The sequence below is a fragment of the Antechinus flavipes genome, chromosome 2, assembly GCF_016432865.1.
Source record: "Antechinus flavipes isolate AdamAnt ecotype Samford, QLD, Australia chromosome 2, AdamAnt_v2, whole genome shotgun sequence".
Classification (NCBI taxonomy): domain Eukaryota; kingdom Metazoa; phylum Chordata; class Mammalia; order Dasyuromorphia; family Dasyuridae; genus Antechinus; species Antechinus flavipes.
Window position 1 is genome coordinate 15544972 of NC_067399.1, and position 5676 is coordinate 15550647.

A 5676-nucleotide genomic window follows, 5' to 3' on the forward strand; every position below is an offset into this window, starting at 1 on the left:
TTCTCCCCCACTAACATTACCAGCATCCTATTTTAGGCCTTCATTACTTCATATTTGAACTATTTCACTTGTTCTCTAATTAGGCTCCCTGATCCCAATCTTTTCCCCTCTACTCTATCTTCTAGATACTAAATTGATATTTATAGAGCATAGGACTTACTGTCACATCCTTGTTTCAGAATTACTATTTGTCAGTCTTTTGTTTCTTATCTCTATTGCCTCTACTATCAACCACTAATGTCCATATTTGGTAGTGTAATGGATTGAATAGTAAGCTAGGAGTGAAGAACACTCAAGGTCAATTACTGTCTAATCATTTACTAGCTAAGTGATCCTAAACAAATCACTTCTAAGGCTCAGTTCCTTCAGATTTAAAGTAGGAATAATACCAATACCCACTTCATTGAGTTTTTGAAGGATTAAATGAAATAGCATAGACAAAGTGCTTTGCAAACAATTTTTGTGCCAGGTATTTCAAAAAATCTTAGAGCTATTGATACTTTAAAAGAGTCTGAAATTTTTGTGGCAGTCTATATCAAGGTTGCCATCATCATCATCATTATGATCATCATCATCATTAATATCATCATCACTATTATCATTAATATCACTATACTTTCAGAAATCTATCTGAAAAGATTTTGACAAAGATATTCCAAGTCATTCCATATTTTAGGCAAATTAGTTCAGATTTATAGCACATGATCCTTCATCTTACCTCTGTGTCTTTGAATAATAGATGCCCCTCCACCCATTTCTGTCATGCCCTCTCTCTCCACCTCTGTCTTTTAAAATCCCTAGTTTCCTCTAAGACTCACTCATTCCCTTTTTATACTCCAGCATCACTTATCTGGGTATATAACCCACTGGTAGAATGGAAGGTCCTTGAAGACTCAATCATTCATGTCCAGTGTAGTGACTGGCACAAAGTAGAAACTTAATAAGTTCTTGTGGAATAAATCATCATTGTAAAGTATGCAGGAGTTATAAGGATTTCTTCAAAATTCTAGATAAAAAGTAATACTTAACAGGCATGGTAGCACATTAGTGGCAAAAGTAAGGAATGTACTGTTTAACCTGTGACAAAATTCAGAAAATACAGAAAAGGTTGTAATTATGGTGATTACAATAAAGCATATTCACTTACACTCTCTTTCTCTCTCTCTCTCTCTGTCTCTCTCTCTCTATACACACACACACACACACACACACACACACATATATATATATATTACAATGTAATCAGATGAAGTGAGTCTAAATTGAGTGAGTGGCCTAAAAGAGTAGTTTTCAATGGGTTATTATCAATATGGCAAGATACCAGAGCCACAGGAATCTGTGATTCGTGTTGTGCTAATTAATGTTTATCAGTGACTTGGATAAGGGTGTATTCATTTCATTTTTAGATGATTTGAAGTAGAAAGAAAATTATTATGAGGGATGAGAGTCAAGATCCAAATAAAAAATTGATAGGCTCGAACATTAAGCTACATTTAATTAAATGCAATTAATTATGAAAAAAATGTAATGTTTTTAAATGGGGGAACAAAAATCAACTTCAAAAGTAAAATAAAGAGGAGGCTCTGGGAGATGTTCTGGGGGGAAAGTTATGGGGATTTTAGTGGAATGAAGATCAATATGAGTTGGCCTTGTGGTATGGTAGGACAAAAAAGGCTAATACAAAGTAGGTCAATAAACATTTATTAAGTAACTACTATGTGCCAGGTACTATGTTAAGCACTATGGATACAGAGAGTCAAAATGCAGGCTTGTTCCTCAAAAAGCTTACAATCTAATTTTGCACTTTAATAAGAAGGGCACAATTTTCACGAAAGGATGATGTTAGTTTCTCTCTATGTTTTCCTCTTCAGAACTCATCTGATGATGATGTTCATTTCTGAGATACAGAGATCATGAAGGACACTGATGGAATGAATCAAGAAGACAATAACCAGAATAATAACAGCAGTAAGTTTTACATACTAGCATTTGAAGTCCAACTGAAGGAAATGAGGAGTTACGCGACTAGTAGATGCAGTAGATGGATCGCTAGACCTGAAGCCAGAATGATCTGAGTTAAAAACCAACTTGAGACATTTTCTAGGTGTGTGACCCTAAGCAAGTCATATTTATCTGTTTGCTTCAGTATCCTAATTTGCAAAATGGATATAATGATAGCACCTAAATCTCAGAATTATTGTGAGAATTAAATGAGATAGTAATTTGTAAAGTGCTTAGCACAGTGTCTGGCACATAATAAGCACTATATAGAATTTAGGTATTATTATCATTAGGTTTAACCTGAAAAAAAAAAAAGAACACTTATGTTGTTGGAATCCTTACAAATTGCTAACTAATTAGAGTTGATCTAATCTTACAAGAAGATTTTGGCCAGAACCTGAAACAAGGTACTAAGTAGAACTAATTAGTACAATGCTTGTGTTTACACCTTTACTCATTGGAGTTCACAAGTATGCCAGCTTCACAAAGTAAACTTTGTACACCTTTGTGTTCACACCTCCCTTAAAGCTCTTTGGGCCAGAGAGCACTATGGGAGAAAACCCATAATCCCATTCTCTCACAAGATTCACATATAAGGCCAATGAAGAGAGAGCTATTCCAGAATATATTTTCCACTTGGCTGGCTGGTCGCAGAAGAAAGTTCAGCTGGACTGGAGAGGAGCAACTCTGGTGCAAACAGAGAGCACTTTGACAGATTTCAGCGGAATTACGCCAGAAGCCCTCTCTCCGAGGCAAGGCAGAATATTTTCCACTTGGCTGGCTGGTGGCAGAAGAAGAATTTTCAGAGGATAAAGCTACAAGTGAGAGTTCAGTGGACAACCAGATTCATCTTCATCTCACACCACTGTGGTAGGTGGCTGGGTTCCTGCACGCCCCCCACTAAGACCAAGCTGGTCTGAAAGACTCACCAGAAAGCTAGCCGAGCCCCAAGTGAAGGAAACAAGAAATTCATTCCATCTCTGTGCTGGTTGGAGGCAGAAGAAAGTAGAGGCAGAGGCTGAAGGACCAGACCTTTGGATTTGGTGACATTCGGAGGGAGCTCTTGGAACCAAGCAGAGAGATAGACCTCTAAACTAACCGGGCTATATTGGAGATAATAAAAGATCTGAACTTTTATCACCTGGCTGTGCTTTGAGAAGAAAAAGCTCACCACATTTTGGCGCCCGAACAGGGACTGACAAAATCCTGATTCCAGGGAAGGCACCCAGAGAGAACTTTTATAATATTTTATAGAAGAACAAGAACTCCATCATTTGAACTCCAACATTTTGGCACCCAATGTGGGGCATAAGGACCTATGCTCAGCAGTCCGACTGACATGATCATGAGGTCAGTGGAGAAGTCCCCAGGACCTGGAAAGAGGATGAAAAGAAAGTTGGACCATGGTTCTGAAGTCTGGTCATTTTCTTTGGGAAAGAAACCATGCAAAGTCTCAGAATATACAAGCACTACTGGCCTGGTGCCATGCTCAGCAACACCTACTACATTTGGGGACCTCAGAGCTGCCAACGGCCAAGGTCAACAAAGGCGCCGAATTATGTCTGTCCAGCCACCTACGGGCCTTCAGGAATGGCTGAAAAGGTTTCAGAGCTGGAGTGGACCAGAGAAGCTGCTTGCTTTAGATGAGCTTATTGATAGTTGTGAACCAACACAAGTAAAACATATGATGCAAGTAATAGAGCCTCAGTTTCAGCAAGATTGCATTTCGTTGCTCCCCAAAGAGCTGGCACTTTATGTGCTTTCATTCCTGGAACCCAAGGACCTGCTGCAAGCAGCTCAGACATGCCGATACTGGAGAATTCTGGCTGAAGACAACCTTCTCTGGAGAGAGAAATGCAAGGAAGAAGGGATTGATGAACCACTTCAAATCAAAAGAAGAAAAATCATAAAGCCAGGTTTCATACATAGTCCATGGAAAAGTGCGTACATCAGACAGCACAGAATTGATACAAACTAGCGGCGAGGAGAATTGAAATCTCCAAAGGTGCTCAAAGGATATTAAGGATAAGTATAAGATTTTACACGCTCTCTCCAATGTGACTAGGTTTCGGATAAATTCACCCGTTTTCAAGTCCCACAGTTTTACAGTCCCATCATCTGAGCTGGTAATTACAAAGTTCTTGTTGAATTGTAAACAGGTCACAGCACTCTGATGTTTGTTGGGACCTTGCAACGTCTGTAAACACTGCCCTGTTTTTATATCCTAGATTTTAACTGTGGAATCTGCATTTCCAGAGACAAGAATATTGTCCTTGAGTTCCATTCCACTAGTTAATGACTGATGTCCTGTTAATGTGTGAATGCAGTTCCCTGTTTCCACATCCCAGACGCGGATTGAAGTATCAAGAGATCCACTCACCACATGGATGCCATCAAACTGTAATGAATAGACTCTATTAGTATGCCCTTGCAGTGTGTGTAGACAAGTCTCAGTCTCTGGGTCCCACACCTTTACTATGAAATCATATGCTCCACTCACAACCCTCCTGCCATCATATTGAACACATCGGACTGCAGCTACATGACCCATCAAGACATGTAAACACTGGCCTGTCTCAATGTCCCAAACCCTAAGCATAGCATCTCAAGAACCGCTAACAACCCGCTTTTCATGGAGGTGCATACAGCGAACAGTGGAGGTATGTCCATATAAAGTATGTATACATTCTCCAGTCTCTGCATCCAAACTTTAAGAGTACGATCAGTAGATCCACTGATGATGATATTGTCTCTCATTTGTGATGACCATACTCCACCAGTGTGTCCTACTAATGTTCTCAAACATTTGCCTGTGATTGCTGACCAAACTTTCAGGGTGTTGTCATCAGAACCACTCACTATCCTGTTTCCACAAAACTGTAAGCATGTGATCACATGATCATCATGTCCTTTGAGCACCTTTGGTGTTTTCATCTCCCTTCCTGAGATGTCAGGGAAGGCGTGATCATCTTTTAGGTGGGGTTCTCACCTCCTTGAGAAATCAGGGAGGTCATGACCATCCTATGTTCCAAAACAAAAGAAAGGGGGAGATGTTGGAATCCTTACAAATTGCTAACTAATTAGAGTTGATCTAATCTTACAAGAAGATTTTGGCCAGAACCTGAAACAAGGTACTAAGTAGAACTAATTAGTACAATGCTTGTGTTTACACCTTTGTGTTCACACCTCCCTTAAAGCTCTTTGGGCCAGAGAGCACTATGGGAGAAAACCCATAATCTCATTCTCTCAGAAGATTCACATATAAGGCCAATGAAGAGAGAGCTATTCCAGAATATATTTTCCACTTGGCTGGCTGGTCACAGAAAAGAGTTCAGCTGGACTGGAGAGGAGCAACTCTGGGGCAGACAGAGAGCACTTTGACAGATTTCAGCAGAATTATGCCAGAAGCCCTCTCTCCGAAGCAAGGCAGAATATTTTCTACTTGGCTGGCTGGTGGCAGAAGAAGAGTTTTCAGAGGAAGAAGCTACGAGTCGAGAGTTCAGTGGACAACCAGATTCATCTTCATCTCACACCACTGTGGTAGGTGGCTGGGCTCCTGCACTTCCCCCACTGAGACCAAGCTGGTCTGAAAGACTCACCAGAAAGCTAGCCGAGCCCCAAGTGAAGGAAACAAGAGATTCATTCTATCTCTGTACTGGTTGGAGGCAGAAGAAA

General features: G+C 40.2%; 1 pseudogene; it reads right to left on the reverse strand.

Moving 5' to 3' along the window:
• Positions 1–3763: 3763 nt before the first annotated feature.
• On the reverse strand, positions 3764–4935 carry LOC127546314 (F-box/WD repeat-containing protein 7-like; annotated as a pseudogene).
• Positions 4936–5676: the final 741 nt, after the last annotated feature.